Source organism: Giraffa tippelskirchi, chromosome X (assembly GCF_054371585.1).
Source record: "Giraffa tippelskirchi isolate mGirTip1 chromosome X, T2T-mGirTip1v1.2.pri, whole genome shotgun sequence".
Classification (NCBI taxonomy): domain Eukaryota; kingdom Metazoa; phylum Chordata; class Mammalia; order Artiodactyla; family Giraffidae; genus Giraffa; species Giraffa tippelskirchi.
The window spans coordinates 21,699,435-21,727,145 of NC_137289.1; the positions used below are offsets into that span (position 1 = coordinate 21,699,435).

Here is a 27,711-nt window from a genome sequence, read left to right on the forward strand (position 1 = left end):
GGTCCGTCTGGTCAAAGCAATGGTTTTTCTGGCAGGCATGCATGGATGTGAGAGTTGGAATATAAGGACAGGTGAGCATCAAAGCATTGATGCTTTTGAGCTGTGGTGTGGCAGGAGACTCTTGAGAGTCCCTTGGACTGCACAGAGATCCAACCAGTCCATCCTAAAGGAAATCTACCCCGAATATACATTGGAGGGACTGATGCTGAAGCTGAAACTCCTATATTTTGGTCGTCTGATACGAAGAACTGACTCACTTGACAAGACCTTGATAGCGGGAAAGACTGAAAGTGGGAAGAGAAGGGGATGACAGAGGATGAGATGGGTGGATGGCATCACTGACTCCATGGACATGAGTTGGAGCAAGCTCTGGGAGTTGGTGATGGAAAGGAAAGCCTGGCGTGCTGCAGTCCGTGGGGTTGCAAAGAGTTGGACACGACTGAGCTACTGAACTGCACTCTAGCTAAGGCCATTTATGAGATGGAAAATACTTGTTTTTTTCCAATTATATATGATGATAGTATGAGACAAAGTCACGTGTGCCATCTGATTGGAATTGATAGCCATGTAAGAGTGTATGATTACAAGTAGGGCATTGTCTGCATTCAGTCATGAGAAGTATCTGGGTCATCCTAGAGCTTCACCAAATGGCTTCTTCAACTCAACACACAAAGCCTAGAATATGAAGACTCCAGCAAATTTGGGAAGTGTGTGTGTTATTCCCTCAGTTGTGCCTGACTCTTTGGACCCCACGGACTCTTTAGACCCACCAGGCTCCTCTTGTCCATTGAATTCTCCAGGCCAGAATACTGGAGTGCATAGCCAGGACCTTTTCCAGGGAATCTTCCTGACCCGTGGATCAAACCTGGGTCTCTTGCATTGCAGGCGGATGCTTTACCATCTGAGTGAGACAAGATAATAAACATGTGGCCTGTTGCCTAGATTTGGCAAGTCCTTAGGTATAGTCAATTTCTTTTGTGTCTTACGCATGGATGCCAGAGGTTTGCCACTTGATGCCTCCAAACAGTTTGATAGTTTGAAAAAATGCTGGAGATAAAAAAAAAAAAAGAAGGGATCAAGTAAAAATTGAAATCTGGAAAACAGAAGATGAGTGATAAAGTTGGGTACCTTTCTCCAATGGAAACCAAAAAGAAAATGTAGAAATATAACCAGGTTTCTCTGAATTGAGTCAAATACAAGTCAGCCATATTTCCTGGTGTCTGTCTGTTTATGGTGTCTTTTTCAGGTTCAAAGGGCAGAGGCAGAAGAATGGTTGAAACAAGATGTCTCTCTTCTGGGACAGCACTGCCATCGTGCGGAAACAGTTTGATCAGGCCAAAGCTGTGAGCTGCTCTTCCTTGCGAGGCCTAGCAGTGGAGGCCGGTCAGATCAACTTAGGAACAACAGAACCTGAACTCAAGCCTGGCCCTCAACCTTTTCTGTGTGATCTGGCAGGATCGGTGGACAGTCAGGTTCTAGGCTTAGTGTCTGATCAGTGAGGGCCCAGGACCACGGAGCCCTCCAGCTGCTGCCAGGAAGTCCAGTCACAGGAAGGAGGTAAGCGGGGCCTCAGTTTCCTAACATTGTGGTGGGCCTTAGAGCCAAGCACTGAAAATGGGGGCACTTGTCTTGTGAATCTGCCCTTTGTAGGGCCTGGGCCCATTGTGACAGGAGTGACAGAGTGCAATGGACTGGCCTAATGCCAAGTACCTTAAATAGGTGATGCCATTGACGAAGTTGAGGGTGACCAAAAGTCTAAATAAAGTACCATGGCTTGGAGCAAGAAGGACCTGTATGGAAGGAATGGGAATACACTGACTTGCTGGTTTGAGTCAGAATATTTTCTAGGAGCCTGCAGATGCTCAAGTGGATGAAAATCACAAATGTAGTGGAAGGCCTACATTGTCTGAACCCACCCACCAGCTGCGAACTTCTGTGTCTTTGCAGGTTCACTCTAAAGCCCAGGGTCAATACCTTTGTCCTGACCTGACGCTGATGTTATCTCAGTTCTTGCAGGGGAGCGGGGCAAAGACCTGGCTTTGGGGTTGGTGTGTGCTAAGTCTCTTGAGTCATGTCAGACTCTGTGCGACGCTATGGACTGCAGCCTGCCAGGGAGGATAGCATTATTTCCTTCCTGTGCTTTAAGATGGAAAGCAAACTGCTGTACTTTACTTTATTTGGGGGGACTCCAAAATCACTGCAGATGGTGACTGCAGCCATGAAATTAAAAGACGCTTGCTCCTTGGAAGTAAAGCTATGAGCAACCTAGACAGCATATTAAAAAACAGAGACATTTCTTTGCCAACAAAGGTCCGTCTGGTCAAAGCAATGGTTTTTCTGGCAGGCATGCATGGATGTGAGAGTTGGAATATAAGGACAGGTGAGCATCAAAGCATTGATGCTTTTGAGCTGTGGTGTGGCAGGAGACTCTTGAGAGTCCCTTGGACTGCACAGAGATCCAACCAGTCCATCCTAAAGGAAATCTACCCCGAATATACATTGGAGGGACTGATGCTGAAGCTGAAACTCCTATATTTTGGTCGTCTGATACGAAGAACTGACTCACTTGACAAGACCTTGATAGCAGGAAAGACTGAAAGTGGGAAGAGAAGGGGATGACAGAGGATGAGATGGGTGGATGGCATCACTGACTCCATGGACATGAGTTGGAGCAAGCTCTGGGAGTTGGTGATGGAAAGGAAAGCCTGGCGTGCTGCAGTCCGTGGGGTTGCAAAGAGTTGGACACGACTGAGCTACTGAACTGCACTCTAGCTAAGGCCATTTATGAGATGGAAAATACTTGTTTTTTTCCAATTATATATGATGATAGTATGAGACAAAGTCACGTGTGCCATCTGATTGGAATTGATAGCCATGTAAGAGTGTATGATTACAAGTAGGGCATTGTCTGCATTCAGTCATGAGAAGTATCTGGGTCATCCTAGAGCTTCACCAAATGGCTTCTTCAACTCAACACACAAAGCCTAGAATATGAAGACTCCAGCAAATTTGGGAAGTGTGTGTGTTATTCCCTCAGTTGTGCCTGACTCTTTGGACCCCACGGACTCTTTAGACCCACCAGGCTCCTCTTGTCCATTGAATTCTCCAGGCCAGAATACTGGAGTGCATAGCCAGGACCTTTTCCAGGGAATCTTCCTGACCCGTGGATCAAACCTGGGTCTCTTGCATTGCAGGCGGATGCTTTACCATCTGAGTGAGACAAGATAATAAACATGTGGCCTGTTGCCTAGATTTGGCAAGTCCTTAGGTATAGTCAATTTCTTTTGTGTCTTACGCATGGATGCCAGAGGTTTGCCACTTGATGCCTCCAAACAGTTTGATAGTTTGAAAAAATGCTGGAGATAAAAAAAAAAAAAGAAGGGATCAAGTAAAAATTGAAATCTGGAAAACAGAAGATGAGTGATAAAGTTGGGTACCTTTGTCCAATGGAAACCAAAAAGAAAATGTAGAAATATAACCAGGTTTCTCTGAATTGAGTCAAATACAAGTCAGCCATATTTCCTGGTGTCTGTCTGTTTATGGTGTCTTTTTCAGGTTCAAAGGGCAGAGGCAGAAGAATGGTTGAAACAAGATGTCTCTCTTCTGGGACAGCACTGCCATCGTGCGGAAACAGTTTGATCAGGCCAAAGCTGTGAGCTGCTCTTCCTTGCGAGGCCTAGCAGTGGAGGCCGGTCAGATCAACTTAGGAACAACAGAACCTGAACTCAAGCCTGGCCCTCAACCTTTTCTGTGTGATCTGGCAGGATTGGTGGACAGTCAGGTTCTAGGCTTAGTGTCTGATCAGTGAGGGCCCAGGACCACGGAGCCCTCCAGCTGCTGCCAGGAAGTCCAGTCACAGGAAGGAGGTAAGCGGGGCCTCAGTTTCCTAACATTGTGGTGGGCCTTAGAGCCAAGCACTGAAAATGGGGGCACTTGTCTTGTGAATCTGCCCTTTGTAGGGCCTGGGCCCATTGTGACAGGAGTGACAGAGTGCAATGGACTGGCCTAATGCCAAGTACCTTAAATAGGTGATGCCATTGACGAAGTTGAGGGTGACCAAAAGTCTAAATAAAGTACCATGGCTTGGAGCAAGAAGGACCTGTATGGAAGGAATGGGAATACACTGACTTGCTGGTTTGAGTCAGAATATTTTCTAGGAGCCTGCAGATGCTCAAGTGGATGAAAATCACAAATGTAGTGGAAGGCCTACATTGTCTGAACCCACCCACCAGCTGCGAACTTCTGTGTCTTTGCAGGTTCACTCTAAAGCCCAGGGTCAATACCTTTGTCCTGACCTGACGCTGATGTTATCTCAGTTCTTGCAGGGGAGCGGGGCAAAGACCTGGCTTTGGGGTTGGTGTGTGCTAAGTCTCTTGAGTCATGTCAGACTCTGTGCGATGCTATGGACTGCAGCCTGCCAGGGAGGATAGCATTATTTCCTTCCTGTGCTTTAAGATGGAAAGCAAACTGCTGTACTTTACTTTATTTGGGGGGACTCCAAAATCACTGCAGATGGTGACTGCAGCCATGAAATTAAAAGACGCTTGCTCCTTGGAAGTAAAGCTATGAGCAACCTAGACAGCATATTAAAAAACAGAGACATTTCTTTGCCAACAAAGGTCCGTCTGGTCAAAGCAATGGTTTTTCTGGCAGGCATGCATGGATGTGAGAGTTGGAATATAAGGACAGGTGAGCATCAAACCATTGATGCGTTTGAGCTGTGGTGTGGCAGGAGACTCTTGAGAGTCCCTTGGACTGCACAGAGATCCAACCAGTCCATCCTAAAGGAAATCTACCCCGAATATACATTGGAGGGACTGATGCTGAAGCTGAAACTCCTATATTTTGGTCGTCTGATACGAAGAACTGACTCACTTGACAAGACCTTGATAGCGGGAAAGACTGAAAGTGGGAAGAGAAGGGGATGACAGAGGATGAGATGGGTGGATGGCATCACTGACTCCATGGACATGAGTTGGAGCAAGCTCTGGGAGTTGGTGATGGAAAGGAAAGCCTGGCGTGCTGCAGTCCGTGGGGTTGCAAAGAGTTGGACACGACTGAGCTACTGAACTGCACTCTAGCTAAGGCCATTTATGAGATGGAAAATACTTGTTTTTTTCCAATTATATATGATGATAGTATGAGACAAAGTCACGTGTGCCATCTGATTGGAATTGATAGCCATGTAAGAGTGTATGATTACAAGTAGGGCATTGTCTGCATTCAGTCATGAGAAGTATCTGGGTCATCCTAGAGCTTCACCAAATGGCTTCTTCAACTCAACACACAAAGCCTAGAATATGAAGACTCCAGCAAATTTGGGAAGTGTGTGTGTTATTCCCTCAGTTGTGCCTGACTCTTTGGACCCCACGGACTCTTTAGACCCACCAGGCTCCTCTTGTCCATTGAATTCTCCAGGCCAGAATACTGGAGTGCATAGCCAGGACCTTTTCCAGGGAATCTTCCTGACCCGTGGATCAAACCTGGGTCTCTTGCATTGCAGGCGGATGCTTTACCATCTGAGTGAGACAAGATAATAAACATGTGGCCTGTTGCCTAGATTTGGCAAGTCCTTAGGTATAGTCAATTTCTTTTGTGTCTTACGCATGGATGCCAGAGGTTTGCCACTTGATGCCTCCAAACAGTTTGATAGTTTGAAAAAATGCTGGAGATAAAAAAAAAAAAAGAAGGGATCAAGTAAAAATTGAAATCTGGAAAACAGAAGATGAGTGATAAAGTTGGGTACCTTTGTCCAATGGAAACCAAAAAGAAAATGTAGAAATATAACCAGGTTTCTCTGAATTGAGTCAAATACAAGTCAGCCATATTTCCTGGTGTCTGTCTGTTTATGGTGTCTTTTTCAGGTTCAAAGGGCAGAGGCAGAAGAATGGTTGAAACAAGATGTCTCTCTTCTGGGACAGCACTGCCATCGTGCGGAAACAGTTTGATCAGGCCAAAGCTGTGAGCTGCTCTTCCTTGCGAGGCCTAGCAGTGGAGGCCGGTCAGATCAACTTAGGAACAACAGAACCTGAACTCAAGCCTGGCCCTCAACCTTTTCTGTGTGATCTGGCAGGATCGGTGGACAGTCAGGTTCTAGGCTTAGCGTCTGATCAGTGAGGGCCCAGGACCACGGAGCCCTCCAGCTGCTGCCAGGAAGTCCAGTCACAGGAAGGAGGTAAGCGGGGCCTCAGTTTCCTAACATTGTGGTGGGCCTTAGAGCCAAGCACTGAAAATGGGGGCACTTGTCTTGTGAATCTGCCCTTTGTAGGGCCTGGGCCCATTGTGACAGGAGTGACAGAGTGCAATGGACTGGCCTAATGCCAAGTACCTTAAATAGGTGATGCCATTGACGAAGTTGAGGGTGACCAAAGGTCTAAATAAAGTACCATGGCTTGGAGCAAGAAGGACCTGTATGGAAGGAATGGGAATACACTGACTTGCTGGTTTGAGTCAGAATATTTTCTAGGAGCCTGCAGATGCTCAAGTGGATGAAAATCACAAATGTAGTGGAAGGCCTACATTGTCTGAACCCACCCACCAGCTGCGAACTTCTGTGTCTTTGCAGGTTCACTCTAAAGCCCAGGGTCAATACCTTTGTCCTGACCTGACGCTGATGTTATCTCAGTTCTTGCAGGGGAGCGGGGCAAAGACCTGGCTTTGGGGTTGGTGTGTGCTAAGTCTCTTGAGTCATGTCAGACTCTGTGCGACGCTATGGACTGCAGCCTGCCAGGGAGGATAGCATTATTTCCTTCCTGTGCTTTAAGATGGAAAGCAAACTGCTGTACTTTACTTTATTTGGGGGGACTCCAAAATCACTGCAGATGGTGACTGCAGCCATGAAATTAAAAGACGCTTGCTCCTTGGAAGTAAAGCTATGAGCAACCTAGACAGCATATTAAAAACAGAGACATTTCTTTGCCAACAAAGGTCCGTCTGGTCAAAGCAATGGTTTTTCTGGCAGGCATGCATGGATGTGAGAGTTGGAATATAAGGACAGGTGAGCATCAAAGCATTGATGCTTTTGAGCTGTGGTGTGGCAGGAGACTCTTGAGAGTCCCTTGGACTGCACAGAGATCCAACCAGTCCATCCTAAAGGAAATCTACCCCGAATATACATTGGAGGGACTGATGCTGAAGCTGAAACTCCTATATTTTGGTCGTCTGATACGAAGAACTGACTCACTTGACAAGACCTTGATAGCGGGAAAGACTGAAAGTGGGAAGAGAAGGGGATGACAGAGGATGAGATGGGTGGATGGCATCACTGACTCCATGGACATGAGTTGGAGCAAGCTCTGGGAGTTGGTGATGGAAAGGAAAGCCTGGCGTGCTGCAGTCCGTGGGGTTGCAAAGAGTTGGACACGACTGAGCTACTGAGCTGCACTCTAGCTAAGGCCATTTATGAGATGGAAAATACTTGTTTTTTTCCAATTATATATGATGATAGTATGAGACAAAGTCACGTGTGCCATCTGATTGGAATTGATAGCCATGTAAGAGTGTATGATTACAAGTAGGGCATTGTCTGCATTCAGTCATGAGAAGTATCTGGGTCATCCTAGAGCTTCACCAAATGGCTTCTTCAACTCAACACACAAAGCCTAGAATATGAAGACTCCAGCAAATTTGGGAAGTGTGTGTGTTATTCCCTCAGTTGTGCCTGACTCTTTGGACCCCACGGACTCTTTAGACCCACCAGGCTCCTCTTGTCCATTGAATTCTCCAGGCCAGAATACTGGAGTGCATAGCCAGGACCTTTTCCAGGGAATCTTCCTGACCCGTGGATCAAACCTGGGTCTCTTGCATTGCAGGCGGATGCTTTACCATCTGAGTGAGACAAGATAATAAACATGTGGCCTGTTGCCTAGATTTGGCAAGTCCTTAGGTATAGTCAATTTCTTTTGTGTCTTACGCATGGATGCCAGAGGTTTGCCACTTGATGCCTCCAAACAGTTTGATAGTTTGAAAAAATGCTGGAGATAAAAAAAAAAAAAGAAGGGATCAAGTAAAAATTGAAATCTGGAAAACAGAAGATGAGTGATAAAGTTGGGTACCTTTGTCCAATGGAAACCAAAAAGAAAATGTAGAAATATAACCAGGTTTCTCTGAATTGAGTCAAATACAAGTCAGCCATATTTCCTGGTGTCTGTCTGTTTATGGTGTCTTTTTCAGGTTCAAAGGGCAGAGGCAGAAGAATGGTTGAAACAAGATGTCTCTCTTCTGGGACAGCACTGCCATCGTGCGGAAACAGTTTGATCAGGCCAAAGCTGTGAGCTGCTCTTCCTTGCGAGGCCTAGCAGTGGAGGCCGGTCAGATCAACTTAGGAACAACAGAACCTGAACTCAAGCCTGGCCCTCAACCTTTTCTGTGTGATCTGGCAGGATCGGTGGACAGTCAGGTTCTAGGCTTAGTGTCTGATCAGTGAGGGCCCAGGACCACGGAGCCCTCCAGCTGCTGCCAGGAAGTCCAGTCACAGGAAGGAGGTAAGCGGGGCCTCAGTTTCCTAACATTGTGGTGGGCCTTAGAGCCAAGCACTGAAAATGGGGGCACTTGTCTTGTGAATCTGCCCTTTGTAGGGCCTGGGCCCATTGTGACAGGAGTGACAGAGTGCAATGGACTGGCCTAATGCCAAGTACCTTAAATAGGTGATGCCATTGACGAAGTTGAGGGTGACCAAAAGTCTAAATAAAGTACCATGGCTTGGAGCAAGAAGGACCTGTATGGAAGGAATGGGAATACACTGACTTGCTGGTTTGAGTCAGAATATTTTCTAGGAGCCTGCAGATGCTCAAGTGGATGAAAATCACAAATGTAGTGGAAGGCCTACATTGTCTGAACCCACCCACCAGCTGCGAACTTCTGTGTCTTTGCAGGTTCACTCTAAAGCCCAGGGTCAATACCTTTGTCCTGACCTGACGCTGATGTTATCTCAGTTCTTGCAGGGGAGCGGGGCAAAGACCTGGCTTTGGGGTTGGTGTGTGCTAAGTCTCTTGAGTCATGTCAGACTCTGTGCGACGCTATGGACTGCAGCCTGCCAGGGAGGATAGCATTATTTCCTTCCTGTGCTTTAAGATGGAAAGCAAACTGCTGTACTTTACTTTATTTGGGGGGACTCCAAAATCACTGCAGATGGTGACTGCAGCCATGAAATTAAAAGACGCTTGCTCCTTGGAAGTAAAGCTATGAGCACCCTAGACAGCATATTAAAAAACAGAGACATTTCTTTGCCAACAAAGGTCCGTCTGGTCAAAGCAATGGTTTTTCTGGCAGGCATGCATGGATGTGAGAGTTGGAATATAAGGACAGGTGAGCATCAAAGCATTGATGCTTTTGAGCTGTGGTGTGGCAGGAGACTCTTGAGAGTCCCTTGGACTGCACAGAGATCCAACCAGTCCATCCTAAAGGAAATCTACCCCGAATATACATTGGAGGGACTGATGCTGAAGCTGAAACTCCTATATTTTGGTCGTCTGATACGAAGAACTGACTCATTTGACAAGACCTTGATAGCGGGAAAGACTGAAAGTGGGAAGAGAAGGGGATGACAGAGGATGAGATGGGTGGATGGCATCACTGACTCCATGGACATGAGTTGGAGCAAGCTCTGGGAGTTGGTGATGGAAAGGAAAGCCTGGCGTGCTGCAGTCCGTGGGGTTGCAAAGAGTTGGACACGACTGAGCTACTGAGCTGCACTCTAGCTAAGGCCATTTATGAGATGGAAAATACTTGTTTTTTTCCAATTATATATGATGATAGTATGAGACAAAGTCACGTGTGCCATCTGATTGGAATTGATAGCCATGTAAGAGTGTATGATTACAAGTAGGGCATTGTCTGCATTCAGTCATGAGAAGTATCTGGGTCATCCTAGAGCTTCACCAAATGGCTTCTTCAACTCAACACACAAAGCCTAGAATATGAAGACTCCAGCAAATTTGGGAAGTGTGTGTGTTATTCCCTCAGTTGTGCCTGACTCTTTGGACCCCACGGACTCTTTAGACCCACCAGGCTCCTCTTGTCCATTGAATTCTCCAGGCCAGAATACTGGAGTGCATAGCCAGGACCTTTTCCAGGGAATCTTCCTGACCCGTGGATCAAACCTGGGTCTCTTGCATTGCAGGCGGATGCTTTACCATCTGAGTGAGACAAGATAATAAACATGTGGCCTGTTGCCTAGATTTGGCAAGTCCTTAGGTATAGTCAATTTCTTTTGTGTCTTACGCATGGATGCCAGAGGTTTGCCACTTGATGCCTCCAAACAGTTTGATAGTTTGAAAAAATGCTGGAGATAAAAAAAAAAAAAAGAAGGGATCACGTAAAAATTGAAATCTGGAAAACAGAAGATGAGTGATAAAGTTGGGTACCTTTGTCCAATGGAAACCAAAAAGAAAATGTAGAAATATAACCAGGTTTCTCTGAATTGAGTCAAATACAAGTCAGCCATATTTCCTGGTGTCTGTCTGTTTATGGTGTCTTTTTCAGGTTCAAAGGGCAGAGGCAGAAGAATGGTTGAAACAAGATGTCTCTCTTCTGGGACAGCACTGCCATCGTGCGGAAACAGTTTGATCAGGCCAAAGCTGTGAGCTGCTCTTCCTTGCGAGGCCTAGCAGTGGAGGCCGGTCAGATCAACTTAGGAACAACAGAACCTGAACTCAAGCCTGGCCCTCAACCTTTTCTGTGTGATCTGGCAGGATCGGTGGACAGTCAGGTTCTAGGCTTAGTGTCTGATCAGTGAGGGCCCAGGACCACGGAGCCCTCCAGCTGCTGCCAGGAAGTCCAGTCACAGGAAGGAGGTAAGCGGGGCCTCAGTTTCCTAACATTGTGGTGGGCCTTAGAGCCAAGCACTGAAAATGGGGGCACTTGTCTTGTGAATCTGCCCTTTGTAGGGCCTGGGCCCATTGTGACAGGAGTGACAGAGTGCAATGGACTGGCCTAATGCCAAGTACCTTAAATAGGTGATGCCATTGACGAAGTTGAGGGTGACCAAAAGTCTAAATAAAGTACCATGGCTTGGAGCAAGAAGGACCTGTATGGAAGGAATGGGAATACACTGACTTGCTGGTTTGAGTCAGAATATTTTCTAGGAGCCTGCAGATGCTCAAGTGGATGAAAATCACAAATGTAGTGGAAGGCCTACATTGTCTGAACCCACCCACCAGCTGCGAACTTCTGTGTCTTTGCAGGTTCACTCTAAAGCCCAGGGTCAATACCTTTGTCCTGACCTGACGCTGATGTTATCTCAGTTCTTGCAGGGGAGCGGGGCAAAGACCTGGCTTTGGGGTTGGTGTGTGCTAAGTCTCTTGAGTCATGTCAGACTCTGTGCGACGCTATGGACTGCAGCCTGCCAGGGAGGATAGCATTATTTCCTTCCTGTGCTTTAAGATGGAAAGCAAACTGCTGTACTTTACTTTATTTGGGGGGACTCCAAAATCACTGCAGATGGTGACTGCAGCCATGAAATTAAAAGACGCTTGCTCCTTGGAAGTAAAGCTATGAGCAACCTAGACAGCATATTAAAAAACAGAGACATTTCTTTGCCAACAAAGGTCCGTCTGGTCAAAGCAATGGTTTTTCTGGCAGGCATGCATGGATGTGAGAGTTGGAATATAAGGACAGGTGAGCATCAAAGCATTGATGCTTTTGAGCTGTGGTGTGGCAGGAGACTCTTGAGAGTCCCTTGGACTGCACAGAGATCCAACCAGTCCATCCTAAAGGAAATCTACCCCGAATATACATTGGAGGGACTGATGCTGAAGCTGAAACTCCTATATTTTGGTCGTCTGATACGAAGAACTGACTCACTTGACAAGACCTTGATAGCGGGAAAGACTGAAAGTGGGAAGAGAAGGGGATGACAGAGGATGAGATGGGTGGATGGCATCACTGACTCCATGGACATGAGTTGGAGCAAGCTCTGGGAGTTGGTGATGGAAAGGAAAGCCTGGCGTGCTGCAGTCCGTGGGGTTGCAAAGAGTTGGACACGACTGAGCTACTGAACTGCACTCTAGCTAAGGCCATTTATGAGATGGAAAATACTTGTTTTTTTCCAATTATATATGATGATAGTATGAGACAAAGTCACGTGTGCCATCTGATTGGAATTGATAGCCGTGTAAGAGTGTATGATTACAAGTAGGGCATTGTCTGCATTCAGTCATGAGAAGTATCTGGGTCATCCTAGAGCTTCACCAAATGGCTTCTTCAACTCAACACACAAAGCCTAGAATATGAAGACTCCAGCAAATTTGGGAAGTGTGTGTGTTATTCCCTCAGTTGTGCCTGACTCTTTGGACCCCACGGACTCTTTAGACCCACCAGGCTCCTCTTGTCCATTGAATTCTCCAGGCCAGAATACTGGAGTGCATAGCCAGGACCTTTTCCAGGGAATCTTCCTGACCCGTGGATCAAACCTGGGTCTCTTGCATTGCAGGCGGATGCTTTACCATCTGAGTGAGACAAGATAATAAACATGTGGCCTGTTGCCTAGATTTGGCAAGTCCTTAGGTATAGTCAATTTCTTTTGTGTCTTACGCATGGATGCCAGAGGTTTGCCACTTGATGCCTCCAAACAGTTTGATAGTTTGAAAAAATGCTGGAGATAAAAAAAAAAAAAGAAGGGATCACGTAAAAATTGAAATCTGGAAAACAGAAGATGAGTGATAAAGTTGGGTACCTTTGTCCAATGGAAACCAAAAAGAAAATGTAGAAATATAACCAGGTTTCTCTGAATTGAGTCAAATACAAGTCAGCCATATTTCCTGGTGTCTGTCTGTTTATGGTGTCTTTTTCAGGTTCAAAGGGCAGAGGCAGAAGAATGGTTGAAACAAGATGTCTCTCTTCTGGGACAGCACTGCCATCGTGCGGAAACAGTTTGATCAGGCCAAAGCTGTGAGCTGCTCTTCCTTGCGAGGCCTAGCAGTGGAGGCCGGTCAGATCAACTTAGGAACAACAGAACCTGAACTCAAGCCTGGCCCTCAACCTTTTCTGTGTGATCTGGCAGGATCGGTGGACAGTCAGGTTCTAGGCTTAGTGTCTGATCAGTGAGGGCCCAGGACCACGGAGCCCTCCAGCTGCTGCCAGGAAGTCCAGTCACAGGAAGGAGGTAAGCGGGGCCTCAGTTTCCTAACATTGTGGTGGGCCTTAGAGCCAAGCACTGAAAATGGGGGCACTTGTCTTGTGAATCTGCCCTTTGTAGGGCCTGGGCCCATTGTGACAGGAGTGACAGAGTGCAATGGACTGGCCTAATGCCAAGTACCTTAAATAGGTGATGCCATTGACGAAGTTGAGGGTGACCAAAGGTCTAAATAAAGTACCATGGCTTGGAGCAAGAAGGACCTGTATGGAAGGAATGGGAATACACTGACTTGCTGGTTTGAGTCAGAATATTTTCTAGGAGCCTGCAGATGCTCAAGTGGATGAAAATCACAAATGTAGTGGAAGGCCTACATTGTCTGAACCCACCCACCAGCTGCGAACTTCTGTGTCTTTGCAGGTTCACTCTAAAGCCCAGGGTCAATACCTTTGTCCTGACCTGACGCTGATGTTATCTCAGTTCTTGCAGGGGAGCGGGGCAAAGACCTGGCTTTGGGGTTGGTGTGTGCTAAGTCTCTTGAGTCATGTCAGACTCTGTGCGACGCTATGGACTGCAGCCTGCCAGGGAGGATAGCATTATTTCCTTCCTGTGCTTTAAGATGGAAAGCAAACTGCTGTACTTTACTTTATTTGGGGGGACTCCAAAATCACTGCAGATGGTGACTGCAGCCATGAAATTAAAAGACGCTTGCTCCTTGGAAGTAAAGCTATGAGCAACCTAGACAGCATATTAAAAAACAGAGACATTTCTTTGCCAACAAAGGTCCGTCTGGTCAAAGCAATGGTTTTTCTGGCAGGCATGCATGGATGTGAGAGTTGGAATATAAGGACAGGTGAGCATCAAAGCATTGATGCTTTTGAGCTGTGGTGTGGCAGGAGACTCTTGAGAGTCCCTTGGACTGCACAGAGATCCAACCAGTCCATCCTAAAGGAAATCTACCCCGAATATACATTGGAGGGACTGATGCTGAAGCTGAAACTCCTATATTTTGGTCGTCTGATACGAAGAACTGACTCACTTGACAAGACCTTGATAGCGGGAAAGACTGAAAGTGGGAAGAGAAGGGGATGACAGAGGATGAGATGGGTGGATGGCATCACTGACTCCATGGACATGAGTTGGAGCAAGCTCTGGGAGTTGGTGATGGAAAGGAAAGCCTGGCGTGCTGCAGTCCGTGGGGTTGCAAAGAGTTGGACACGACTGAGCTACTGAACTGCACTCTAGCTAAGGCCATTTATGAGATGGAAAATACTTGTTTTTTTCCAATTATATATGATGATAGTATGAGACAAAGTCACGTGTGCCATCTGATTGGAATTGATAGCCGTGTAAGAGTGTATGATTACAAGTAGGGCATTGTCTGCATTCAGTCATGAGAAGTATCTGGGTCATCCTAGAGCTTCACCAAATGGCTTCTTCAACTCAACACACAAAGCCTAGAATATGAAGACTCCAGCAAATTTGGGAAGTGTGTGTGTTATTCCCTCAGTTGTGCCTGACTCTTTGGACCCCACGGACTCTTTAGACCCACCAGGCTCCTCTTGTCCATTGAATTCTCCAGGCCAGAATACTGGAGTGCATAGCCAGGACCTTTTCCAGGGAATCTTCCTGACCCGTGGATCAAACCTGGGTCTCTTGCATTGCAGGCGGATGCTTTACCATCTGAGTGAGACAAGATAATAAACATGTGGCCTGTTGCCTAGATTTGGCAAGTCCTTAGGTATAGTCAATTTCTTTTGTGTCTTACGCATGGATGCCAGAGGTTTGCCACTTGATGCCTCCAAACAGTTTGATAGTTTGAAAAAATGCTGGAGATAAAAAAAAAAAAAGAAGGGATCACGTAAAAATTGAAATCTGGAAAACAGAAGATGAGTGATAAAGTTGGGTACCTTTGTCCAATGGAAACCAAAAAGAAAATGTAGAAATATAACCAGGTTTATCTGAATTGAGTCAAATACAAGTCAGCCATATTTCCTGGTGTCTGTCTGTTTATGGTGTCTTTTTCAGGTTCAAAGGGCAGAGGCAGAAGAATGGTTGAAACAAGATGTCTCTCTTCTGGGACAGCACTGCCATCGTGCGGAAACAGTTTGATCAGGCCAAAGCTGTGAGCTGCTCTTCCTTGCGAGGCCTAGCAGTGGAGGCCGGTCAGATCAACTTAGGAACAACAGAACCTGAACTCAAGCCTGGCCCTCAACCTTTTCTGTGTGATCTGGCAGGATCGGTGGACAGTCAGGTTCTAGGCTTAGTGTCTGATCAGTGAGGGCCCAGGACCACGGAGCCCTCCAGCTGCTGCCAGGAAGTCCAGTCACAGGAAGGAGGTAAGCGGGGCCTCAGTTTCCTAACATTGTGGTGGGCCTTAGAGCCAAGCACTGAAAATGGGGGCACTTGTCTTGTGAATCTGCCCTTTGTAGGGCCTGGGCCCATTGTGACAGGAGTGACAGAGTGCAATGGACTGGCCTAATGCCAAGTACCTTAAATAGGTGATGCCATTGACGAAGTTGAGGGTGACCAAAGGTCTAAATAAAGTACCATGGCTTGGAGCAAGAAGGACCTGTATGGAAGGAATGGGAATACACTGACTTGCTGGTTTGAGTCAGAATATTTTCTAGGAGCCTGCAGATGCTCAAGTGGATGAAAATCACAAATGTAGTGGAAGGCCTACATTGTCTGAACCCACCCACCAGCTGCGAACTTCTGTGTCTTTGCAGGTTCACTCTAAAGCCCAGGGTCAATACCTTTGTCCTGACCTGACGCTGATGTTATCTCAGTTCTTGCAGGGGAGCGGGGCAAAGACCTGGCTTTGGGGTTGGTGTGTGCTAAGTCTCTTGAGTCATGTCAGACTCTGTGCGATGCTATGGACTGCAGCCTGCCAGGGAGGATAGCATTATTTCCTTCCTGTGCTTTAAGATGGAAAGCAAACTGCTGTACTTTACTTTATTTGGGGGGACTCCAAAATCACTGCAGATGGTGACTGCAGCCATGAAATTAAAAGACGCTTGCTCCTTGGAAGTAAAGCTATGAGCAACCTAGACAGCATATTAAAAAACAGAGACATTTCTTTGCCAACAAAGGTCCGTCTGGTCAAAGCAATGGTTTTTCTGGCAGGCATGCATGGATGTGAGAGTTGGAATATAAGGACAGGTGAGCATCAAAGCATTGATGCTTTTGAGCTGTGGTGTGGCAGGAGACTCTTGAGAGTCCCTTGGACTGCACAGAGATCCAACCAGTCCATCCTAAAGGAAATCTACCCCGAATATACATTGGAGGGACTGATGCTGAAGCTGAAACTCCTATATTTTGGTCGTCTGATACGAAGAACTGACTCACTTGACAAGACCTTGATAGCGGGAAAGACTGAAAGTGGGAAGAGAAGGGGATGACAGAGGATGAGATGGGTGGATGGCATCACTGACTCCATGGACATGAGTTGGAGCAAGCTCTGGGAGTTGGTGATGGAAAGGAAAGCCTGGCGTGCTGCAGTCCGTGGGGTTGCAAAGAGTTGGACACGACTGAGCTACTGAACTGCACTCTAGCTAAGGCCATTTATGAGATGGAAAATACTTGTTTTTTTCCAATTATATATGATGATAGTATGAGACAAAGTCACGTGTGCCATCTGATTGGAATTGATAGCCATGTAAGAGTGTATGATTACAAGTAGGGCATTGTCTGCATTCAGTCATGAGAAGTATCTGGGTCATCCTAGAGCTTCACCAAATGGCTTCTTCAACTCAACACACAAAGCCTAGAATATGAAGACTCCAGCAAATTTGGGAAGTGTGTGTGTTATTCCCTCAGTTGTGCCTGACTCTTTGGACCCCACGGACTCTTTAGACCCACCAGGCTCCTCTTGTCCATTGAATTCTCCAGGCCAGAATACTGGAGTGCATAGCCAGGACCTTTTCCAGGGAATCTTCCTGACCCGTGGATCAAACCTGGGTCTCTTGCATTGCAGGCGGATGCTTTACCATCTGAGTGAGACAAGATAATAAACATGTGGCCTGTTGCCTAGATTTGGCAAGTCCTTAGGTATAGTCAATTTCTTTTGTGTCTTACGCATGGATGCCAGAGGTTTGCCACTTGATGCCTCCAAACAGTTTGATAGTTTGAAAAAATGCTGGAGATAAAAAAAAAAAAAGAAGGGATCACGTAAAAATTGAAATCTGGAAAACAGAAGATGAGTGATAAAGTTGGGTACCTTTGTCCAATGGAAACCAAAAAGAAAATGTAGAAATATAACCAGGTTTCTCTGAATTGAGTCAAATACAAGTCAGCCATATTTCCTGGTGTCTGTCTGTTTATGGTGTCTTTTTCAGGTTCAAAGGGCAGAGGCAGAAGAATGGTTGAAACAAGATGTCTCTCTTCTGGGACAGCACTGCCATCGTGCGGAAACAGTTTGATCAGGCCAAAGCTGTGAGCTGCTCTTCCTTGCGAGGCCTAGCAGTGGAGGCCGGTCAGATCAACTTAGGAACAACAGAACCTGAACTCAAGCCTGGCCCTCAACCTTTTCTGTGTGATCTGGCAGGATCGGTGGACAGTCAGGTTCTAGGCTTAGTGTCTGATCAGTGAGGGCCCAGGACCACGGAGCCCTCCAGCTGCTGCCAGGAAGTCCAGTCACAGGAAGGAGGTAAGCGGGGCCTCAGTTTCCTAACATTGTGGTGGGCCTTAGAGCCAAGCACTGAAAATGGGGGCACTTGTCTTGTGAATCTGCCCTTTGTAGGGCCTGGGCCCATTGTGACAGGAGTGACAGAGTGCAATGGACTGGCCTAATGCCAAGTACCTTAAATAGGTGATGCCATTGACGAAGTTGAGGGTGACCAAAGGTCTAAATAAAGTACCATGGCTTGGAGCAAGAAGGACCTGTATGGAAGGAATGGGAATACACTGACTTGCTGGTTTGAGTCAGAATATTTTCTAGGAGCCTGCAGATGCTCAAGTGGATGAAAATCACAAATGTAGTGGAAGGCCTACATTGTCTGAACCCACCCACCAGCTGCGAACTTCTGTGTCTTTGCAGGTTCACTCTAAAGCCCAGGGTCAATACCTTTGTCCTGACCTGACGCTGATGTTATCTCAGTTCTTGCAGGGGAGCGGGGCAAAGACCTGGCTTTGGGGTTGGTGTGTGCTAAGTCTCTTGAGTCATGTCAGACTCTGTGCGACGCTATGGACTGCAGCCTGCCAGGGAGGATAGCATTATTTCCTTCCTGTGCTTTAAGATGGAAAGCAAACTGCTGTACTTTACTTTATTTGGGGGGACTCCAAAATCACTGCAGATGGTGACTGCAGCCATGAAATTAAAAGACGCTTGCTCCTTGGAAGTAAAGCTATGAGCAACCTAGACAGCATATTAAAAAACAGAGACATTTCTTTGCCAACAAAGGTCCGTCTGGTCAAAGCAATGGTTTTTCTGGCAGGCATGCATGGATGTGAGAGTTGGAATATAAGGACAGGTGAGCATCAAAGCATTGATGCTTTTGAGCTGTGGTGTGGCAGGAGACTCTTGAGAGTCCCTTGGACTGCACAGAGATCCAACCAGTCCATCCTAAAGGAAATCTACCCCGAATATACATTGGAGGGACTGATGCTGAAGCTGAAACTCCTATATTTTGGTCGTCTGATACGAAGAACTGACTCACTTGACAAGACCTTGATAGCGGGAAAGACTGAAAGTGGGAAGAGAAGGGGATGACAGAGGATGAGATGGGTGGATGGCATCACTGACTCCATGGCATTAGTTGGAGCAAGCTCTGGGAGTTGGTGATGGAAAGGAAAGCCTGGCGTGCTGCAGTCCGTGGGGTTGCAAAGAGTTGGACACGACTGAGCTACTGAACTGCACTCTAGCTAAGGCCATTTATGAGATGGAAAATACTTGTTTTTTTCCAATTATATATGATGATAGTATGAGACAAAGTCACGTGTGCCATCTGATTGGAATTGATAGCCGTGTAAGAGTGTATGATTACAAGTAGGGCATTGTCTGCATTCAGTCATGAGAAGTATCTGGGTCATCCTAGAGCTTCACCAAATGGCTTCTTCAACTCAACACACAAAGCCTAGAATATGAAGACTCCAGCAAATTTGGGAAGTGTGTGTGTTATTCCCTCAGTTGTGCCTGACTCTTTGGACCCCACGGACTCTTTAGACCCACCAGGCTCCTCTTGTCCATTGAATTCTCCAGGCCGGAATACTGGAGTGCATAGCCAGGACCTTTTCCAGGGAATCTTCCTGACCCGTGGATCAAACCTGGGTCTCTTGCATTGCAGGCGGATGCTTTACCATCTGAGTGAGACAAGATAATAAACATGTGGCCTGTTGCCTAGATTTGGCAAGTCCTTAGGTATAGTCAATTTCTTTTGTGTCTTACGCATGGATGCCAGAGGTTTGCCACTTGATGCCTCCAAACAGTTTGATAGTTTGAAAAAATGCTGGAGATAAAAAAAAAAAAAGAAGGGATCACGTAAAAATTGAAATCTGGAAAACAGAAGATGAGTGATAAAGTTGGGTACCTTTGTCCAATGGAAACCAAAAAGAAAATGTAGAAATATAACCAGGTTTCTCTGAATTGAGTCAAATACAAGTCAGCCATATTTCCTGGTGTCTGTCTGTTTATGGTGTCTTTTTCAGGTTCAAAGGGCAGAGGCAGAAGAATGGTTGAAACAAGATGTCTCTCTTCTGGGACAGCACTGCCATCGTGCGGAAACGGTTTGATCAGGCCAAAGCTGTGAGCTGCTCTTCCTTGCGAGGCCTAGCAGTGGAGGCCGGTCAGATCAACTTAGGAACAACAGAACCTGAACTCAAGCCTGGCCCTCAACCTTTTCTGTGTGATCTGGCAGGATCGGTGGACAGTCAGGTTCTAGGCTTAGTGTCTGATCAGTGAGGGCCCAGGACCACGGAGCCCTCCAGCTGCTGCCAGGAAGTCCAGTCACAGGAAGGAGGTAAGCGGGGCCTCAGTTTCCTAACATTGTGGTGGGCCTTAGAGCCAAGCACTGAAAATGGGGGCACTTGTCTTGTGAATCTGCCCTTTGTAGGGCCTGGGCCCATTGTGACAGGAGTGACAGAGTGCAATGGACTGGCCTAATGCCAAGTACCTTAAATAGGTGATGCCATTGACGAAGTTGAGGGTGACCAAAAGTCTAAATAAAGTACCATGGCTTGGAGCAAGAAGGACCTGTATGGAAGGAATGGGAATACACTGACTTGCTGGTTTGAGTCAGAATATTTTCTAGGAGCCTGCAGATGCTCAAGTGGATGAAAATCACAAATGTAGTGGAAGGCCTACATTGTCTGAACCCACCCACCAGCTGCGAACTTCTGTGTCTTTGCAGGTTCACTCTAAAGCCCAGGGTCAATACCTTTGTCCTGACCTGACGCTGATGTTATCTCAGTTCTTGCAGGGGAGCGGGGCAAAGACCTGGCTTTGGGGTTGGTGTGTGCTAAGTCTCTAGAGTCATGTCAGACTCTGTGCGACGCTATGGACTGCAGCCTGCCAGGGAGGATAGCATTATTTCCTTCCTGTGCTTTAAGATGGAAAGCAAACTGCTGTACTTTACTTTATTTGGGGGGACTCCAAAATCACTGCAGATGGTGACTGCAGCCATGAAATTAAAAGACGCTTGCTCCTTGGAAGTAAAGCTATGAGCAACCTAGACAGCATATTAAAAAACAGAGACATTTCTTTGCCAACAAAGGTCCGTCTGGTCAAAGCAATGGTTTTTCTGGCAGGCATGCATGGATGTGAGAGTTGGAATATAAGGACAGGTGAGCATCAAAGCATTGATGCTTTTGAGCTGTGGTGTGGCAGGAGACTCTTGAGAGTCCCTTGGACTGCACAGAGATCCAACCAGTCCATCCTAAAGGAAATCTACCCCGAATATACATTGGAGGGACTGATGCTGAAGCTGAAACTCCTATATTTTGGTCGTCTGATACGAAGAACTGACTCACTTGACAAGACCTTGATAGCGGGAAAGACTGAAAGTGGGAAGAGAAGGGGATGACAGAGGATGAGATGGGTGGATGGCATCACTGACTCCATGGACATGAGTTGGAGCAAGCTCTGGGAGTTGGTGATGGAAAGGAAAGCCTGGCGTGCTGCAGTCCGTGGGGTTGCAAAGAGTTGGACACGACTGAGCTACTGAACTGCACTCTAGCTAAGGCCATTTATGAGATGGAAAATACTTGTTTTTTTCCAATTATATATGATGATAGTATGAGACAAAGTCACGTGTGCCATCTGATTGGAATTGATAGCCATGTAAGAGTGTATGATTACAAGTAGGGCATTGTCTGCATTCAGTCATGAGAAGTATCTGGGTCATCCTAGAGCTTCACCAAATGGCTTCTTCAACTCAACACACAAAGCCTAGAATATGAAGACTCCAGCAAATTTGGGAAGTGTGTGTGTTATTCCCTCAGTTGTGCCTGACTCTTTGGACCCCACGGACTCTTTAGACCCACCAGGCTCCTCTTGTCCATTGAATTCTCCAGGCCAGAATACTGGAGTGCATAGCCAGGACCTTTTCCAGGGAATCTTCCTGACCCGTGGATCAAACCTGGGTCTCTTGCATTGCAGGCGGATGCTTTACCATCTGAGTGAGACAAGATAATAAACATGTGGCCTGTTGCCTAGATTTGGCAAGTCCTTAGGTATAGTCAATTTCTTTTGTGTCTTACGCATGGATGCCAGAGGTTTGCCACTTGATGCCTCCAAACAGTTTGATAGTTTGAAAAAATGCTGGAGATAAAAAAAAAAAAAGAAGGGATCACGTAAAAATTGAAATCTGGAAAACAGAAGATGAGTGATAAAGTTGGGTACCTTTGTCCAATGGAAACCAAAAAGAAAATGTAGAAATATAACCAGGTTTCTCTGAATTGAGTCAAATACAAGTCAGCCATATTTCCTGGTGTCTGTCTGTTTATGGTGTCTTTTTCAGGTTCAAAGGGCAGAGGCAGAAGAATGGTTGAAACAAGATGTCTCTCTTCTGGGACAGCACTGCCATCGTGCGGAAACGGTTTGATCAGGCCAAAGCTGTGAGCTGCTCTTCCTTGCGAGGCCTAGCAGTGGAGGCCGGTCAGATCAACTTAGGAACAACAGAACCTGAACTCAAGCCTGGCCCTCAACCTTTTCTGTGTGATCTGGCAGGATCGGTGGACAGTCAGGTTCTAGGCTTAGTGTCTGATCAGTGAGGGCCCAGGACCACGGAGCCCTCCAGCTGCTGCCAGGAAGTCCAGTCACAGGAAGGAGGTAAGCGGGGCCTCAGTTTCCTAACATTGTGGTGGGCCTTAGAGCCAAGCACTGAAAATGGGGGCACTTGTCTTGTGAATCTGCCCTTTGTAGGGCCTGGGCCCATTGTGACAGGAGTGACAGAGTGCAATGGACTGGCCTAATGCCAAGTACCTTAAATAGGTGATGCCATTGACGAAGTTGAGGGTGACCAAAAGTCTAAATAAAGTACCATGGCTTGGAGCAAGAAGGACCTGTATGGAAGGAATGGGAATACACTGACTTGCTGGTTTGAGTCAGAATATTTTCTAGGAGCCTGCAGATGCTCAAGTGGATGAAAATCACAAATGTAGTGGAAGGCCTACATTGTCTGAACCCACCCACCAGCTGCGAACTTCTGTGTCTTTGCAGGTTCACTCTAAAGCCCAGGGTCAATACCTTTGTCCTGACCTGACGCTGATGTTATCTCAGTTCTTGCAGGGGAGCGGGGCAAAGACCTGGCTTTGGGGTTGGTGTGTGCTAAGTCTCTTGAGTCATGTCAGACTCTGTGCGACGCTATGGACTGCAGCCTGCCAGGGAGGATAGCATTATTTCCTTCCTGTGCTTTAAGATGGAAAGCAAACTGCTGTACTTTACTTTATTTGGGGGGACTCCAAAATCACTGCAGATGGTGACTGCAGCCATGAAATTAAAAGACGCTTGCTCCTTGGAAGTAAAGCTATGAGCAACCTAGACAGCATATTAAAAAACAGAGACATTTCTTTGCCAACAAAGGTCCGTCTGGTCAAAGCAATGGTTTTTCTGGCAGGCATGCATGGATGTGAGAGTTGGAATATAAGGACAGGTGAGCATCAAAGCATTGATGCTTTTGAGCTGTGGTGTGGCAGGAGACTCTTGAGAGTCCCTTGGACTGCACAGAGATCCAACCAGTCCATCCTAAAGGAAATCTACCCCGAATATACATTGGAGGGACTGATGCTGAAGCTGAAACTCCTATATTTTGGTCGTCTGATACGAAGAACTGACTCACTTGACAAGACCTTGATAGCGGGAAAGACTGAAAGTGGGAAGAGAAGGGGATGACAGAGGATGAGATGGGTGGATGGCATCACTGACTCCATGGACATGAGTTGGAGCAAGCTCTGGGAGTTGGTGATGGAAAGGAAAGCCTGGCGTGCTGCAGTCCGTGGGGTTGCAAAGAGTTGGACACGACTGAGCTACTGAACTGCACTCTAGCTAAGGCCATTTATGAGATGGAAAATACTTGTTTTTTTCCAATTATATATGATGATAGTATGAGACAAAGTCACGTGTGCCATCTGATTGGAATTGATAGCCGTGTAAGAGTGTATGATTACAAGTAGGGCATTGTCTGCATTCAGTCATGAGAAGTATCTGGGTCATCCTAGAGCTTCACCAAATGGCTTCTTCAACTCAACACACAAAGCCTAGAATATGAAGACTCCAGCAAATTTGGGAAGTGTGTGTGTTATTCCCTCAGTTGTGCCTGACTCTTTGGACCCCACGGACTCTTTAGACCCACCAGGCTCCTCTTGTCCATTGAATTCTCCAGGCCAGAATACTGGAGTGCATAGCCAGGACCTTTTCCAGGGAATCTTCCTGACCCGTGGATCAAACCTGGGTCTCTTGCATTGCAGGCGGATGCTTTACCATCTGAGTGAGACAAGATAATAAACATGTGGCCTGTTGCCTAGATTTGGCAAGTCCTTAGGTATAGTCAATTTCTTTTGTGTCTTACGCATGGATGCCAGAGGTTTGCCACTTGATGCCTCCAAACAGTTTGATAGTTTGAAAAAATGCTGGAGATAAAAAAAAAAAAAGAAGGGATCACGTAAAAATTGAAATCTGGAAAACAGAAGATGAGTGATAAAGTTGGGTACCTTTGTCCAATGGAAACCAAAAAGAAAATGTAGAAATATAACCAGGTTTCTCTGAATTGAGTCAAATACAAGTCAGCCATATTTCCTGGTGTCTGTCTGTTTATGGTGTCTTTTTCAGGTTCAAAGGGCAGAGGCAGAAGAATGGTTGAAACAAGATGTCTCTCTTCTGGGACAGCACTGCCATCGTGCGGAAACAGTTTGATCAGGCCAAAGCTGTGAGCTGCTCTTCCTTGCGAGGCCTAGCAGTGGAGGCCGGTCAGATCAACTTAGGAACAACAGAACCTGAACTCAAGCCTGGCCCTCAACCTTTTCTGTGTGATCTGGCAGGATCGGTGGACAGTCAGGTTCTAGGCTTAGTGTCTGATCAGTGAGGGCCCAGGACCACGGAGCCCTCCAGCTGCTGCCAGGAAGTCCAGTCACAGGAAGGAGGTAAGCGGGGCCTCAGTTTCCTAACATTGTGGTGGGCCTTAGAGCCAAGCACTGAAAATGGGGGCACTTGTCTTGTGAATCTGCCCTTTGTAGGGCCTGGGCCCATTGTGACAGGAGTGACAGAGTGCAATGGACTGGCCTAATGCCAAGTACCTTAAATAGGTGATGCCATTGACGAAGTTGAGGGTGACCAAAGGTCTAAATAAAGTACCATGGCTTGGAGCAAGAAGGACCTGTATGGAAGGAATGGGAATACACTGACTTGCTGGTTTGAGTCAGAATATTTTCTAGGAGCCTGCAGATGCTCAAGTGGATGAAAATCACAAATGTAGTGGAAGGCCTACATTGTCTGAACCCACCCACCAGCTGCGAACTTCTGTGTCTTTGCAGGTTCACTCTAAAGCCCAGGGTCAATACCTTTGTCCTGACCTGACGCTGATGTTATCTCAGTTCTTGCAGGGGAGCGGGGCAAAGACCTGGCTTTGGGGTTGGTGTGTGCTAAGTCTCTTGAGTCATGTCAGACTCTGTGCGACGCTATGGACTGCAGCCTGCCAGGGAGGATAGCATTATTTCCTTCCTGTGCTTTAAGATGGAAAGCAAACTGCTGTACTTTACTTTATTTGGGGGGACTCCAAAATCACTGCAGATGGTGACTGCAGCCATGAAATTAAAAGACGCTTGCTCCTTGGAAGTAAAGCTATGAGCAACCTAGACAGCATATTAAAAAACAGAGACATTTCTTTGCCAACAAAGGTCCGTCTGGTCAAAGCAATGGTTTTTCTGGCAGGCATGCATGGATGTGAGAGTTGGAATATAAGGACAGGTGAGCATCAAAGCATTGATGCTTTTGAGCTGTGGTGTGGCAGGAGACTCTTGAGAGTCCCTTGGACTGCACAGAGATCCAACCAGTCCATCCTAAAGGAAATCTACCCCGAATATACATTGGAGGGACTGATGCTGAAGCTGAAACTCCTATATTTTGGTCGTCTGATACGAAGAACTGACTCACTTGACAAGACCTTGATAGCGGGAAAGACTGAAAGTGGGAAGAGAAGGGGATGACAGAGGATGAGATGGGTGGATGGCATCACTGACTCCATGGACATGAGTTGGAGCAAGCTCTGGGAGTTGGTGATGGAAAGGAAAGCCTGGCGTGCTGCAGTCCGTGGGGTTGCAAAGAGTTGGACACGACTGAGCTACTGAACTGCACTCTAGCTAAGGCCATTTATGAGATGGAAAATACTTGTTTTTTTCCAATTATATATGATGATAGTATGAGACAAAGTCACGTGTGCCATCTGATTGGAATTGATAGCCATGTAAGAGTGTATGATTACAAGTAGGGCATTGTCTGCATTCAGTCATGAGAAGTATCTGGGTCATCCTAGAGCTTCACCAAATGGCTTCTTCAACTCAACACACAAAGCCTAGAATATGAAGACTCCAGCAAATTTGGGAAGTGTGTGTGTTATTCCCTCAGTTGTGCCTGACTCTTTGGACCCCACGGACTCTTTAGACCCACCAGGCTCCTCTTGTCCATTGAATTCTCCAGGCCAGAATACTGGAGTGCATAGCCAGGACCTTTTCCAGGGAATCTTCCTGACCCGTGGATCAAACCTGGGTCTCTTGCATTGCAGGCGGATGCTTTACCATCTGAGTGAGACAAGATAATAAACATGTGGCCTGTTGCCTAGATTTGGCAAGTCCTTAGGTATAGTCAATTTCTTTTGTGTCTTACGCATGGATGCCAGAGGTTTGCCACTTGATGCCTCCAAACAGTTTGATAGTTTGAAAAAATGCTGGAGATAAAAAAAAAAAAAGAAGGGATCACGTAAAAATTGAAATCTGGAAAACAGAAGATGAGTGATAAAGTTGGGTACCTTTGTCCAATGGAAACCAAAAAGAAAATGTAGAAATATAACCAGGTTTCTCTGAATTGAGTCAAATACAAGTCAGCCATATTTCCTGGTGTCTGTCTGTTTATGGTGTCTTTTTCAGGTTCAAAGGGCAGAGGCAGAAGAATGGTTGAAACAAGATGTCTCTCTTCTGGGACAGCACTGCCATCGTGCGGAAACAGTTTGATCAGGCCAAAGCTGTGAGCTGCTCTTCCTTGCGAGGCCTAGCAGTGGAGGCCGGTCAGATCAACTTAGGAACAACAGAACCTGAACTCAAGCCTGGCCCTCAACCTTTTCTGTGTGATCTGGCAGGATCGGTGGACAGTCAGGTTCTAGGCTTAGTGTCTGATCAGTGAGGGCCCAGGACCACGGAGCCCTCCAGCTGCTGCCAGGAAGTCCAGTCACAGGAAGGAGGTAAGCGGGGCCTCAGTTTCCTAACATTGTGGTGGGCCTTAGAGCCAAGCACTGAAAATGGGGGCACTTGTCTTGTGAATCTGCCCTTTGTAGGGCCTGGGCCCATTGTGACAGGAGTGACAGAGTGCAATGGACTGGCCTAATGCCAAGTACCTTAAATAGGTGATGCCATTGACGAAGTTGAGGGTGACCAAAGGTCTAAATAAAGTACCATGGCTTGGAGCAAGAAGGACCTGTATGGAAGGAATGGGAATACACTGACTTGCTGGTTTGAGTCAGAATATTTTCTAGGAGCCTGCAGATGCTCAAGTGGATGAAAATCACAAATGTAGTGGAAGGCCTACATTGTCTGAACCCACCCACCAGCTGCGAACTTCTGTGTCTTTGCAGGTTCACTCTAAAGCCCAGGGTCAATACCTTTGTCCTGACCTGACGCTGATGTTATCTCAGTTCTTGCAGGGGAGCGGGGCAAAGACCTGGCTTTGGGGTTGGTGTGTGCTAAGTCTCTTGAGTCATGTCAGACTCTGTGCGACGCTATGGACTGCAGCCTGCCAGGGAGGATAGCATTATTTCCTTCCTGTGCTTTAAGATGGAAAGCAAACTGCTGTACTTTACTTTATTTGGGGGGACTCCAAAATCACTGCAGATGGTGACTGCAGCCATGAAATTAAAAGACGCTTGCTCCTTGGAAGTAAAGCTATGAGCAACCTAGACAGCATATTAAAAAACAGAGACATTTCTTTGCCAACAAAGGTC

At 46.6% G+C, this 27,711-nt stretch overlaps 1 long non-coding RNA gene across 1 annotated transcript in view; it reads left to right on the forward strand.

Annotated features, from left to right (window-relative positions):
* The window catches only part of LOC145536976 (uncharacterized), a 145,205-nt gene that overhangs the window by 58,616 nt on the left and 58,878 nt on the right, over positions 1 to 27,711 (forward strand). Inside the window, exons 27-38 of the long non-coding RNA XR_014076110.1 lie at positions 1,247 to 1,557; positions 3,556 to 3,866; positions 5,865 to 6,175; positions 8,173 to 8,483; positions 10,483 to 10,793; positions 12,792 to 13,102; positions 15,101 to 15,411; positions 17,410 to 17,720; positions 19,718 to 20,028; positions 22,027 to 22,337; positions 24,336 to 24,646; positions 26,645 to 26,955. This is a non-coding gene — a long non-coding RNA (uncharacterized LOC145536976). The remainder of the gene's footprint in view (positions 1 to 1,246; positions 1,558 to 3,555; positions 3,867 to 5,864; positions 6,176 to 8,172; positions 8,484 to 10,482; positions 10,794 to 12,791; positions 13,103 to 15,100; positions 15,412 to 17,409; positions 17,721 to 19,717; positions 20,029 to 22,026; positions 22,338 to 24,335; positions 24,647 to 26,644; positions 26,956 to 27,711) is intronic.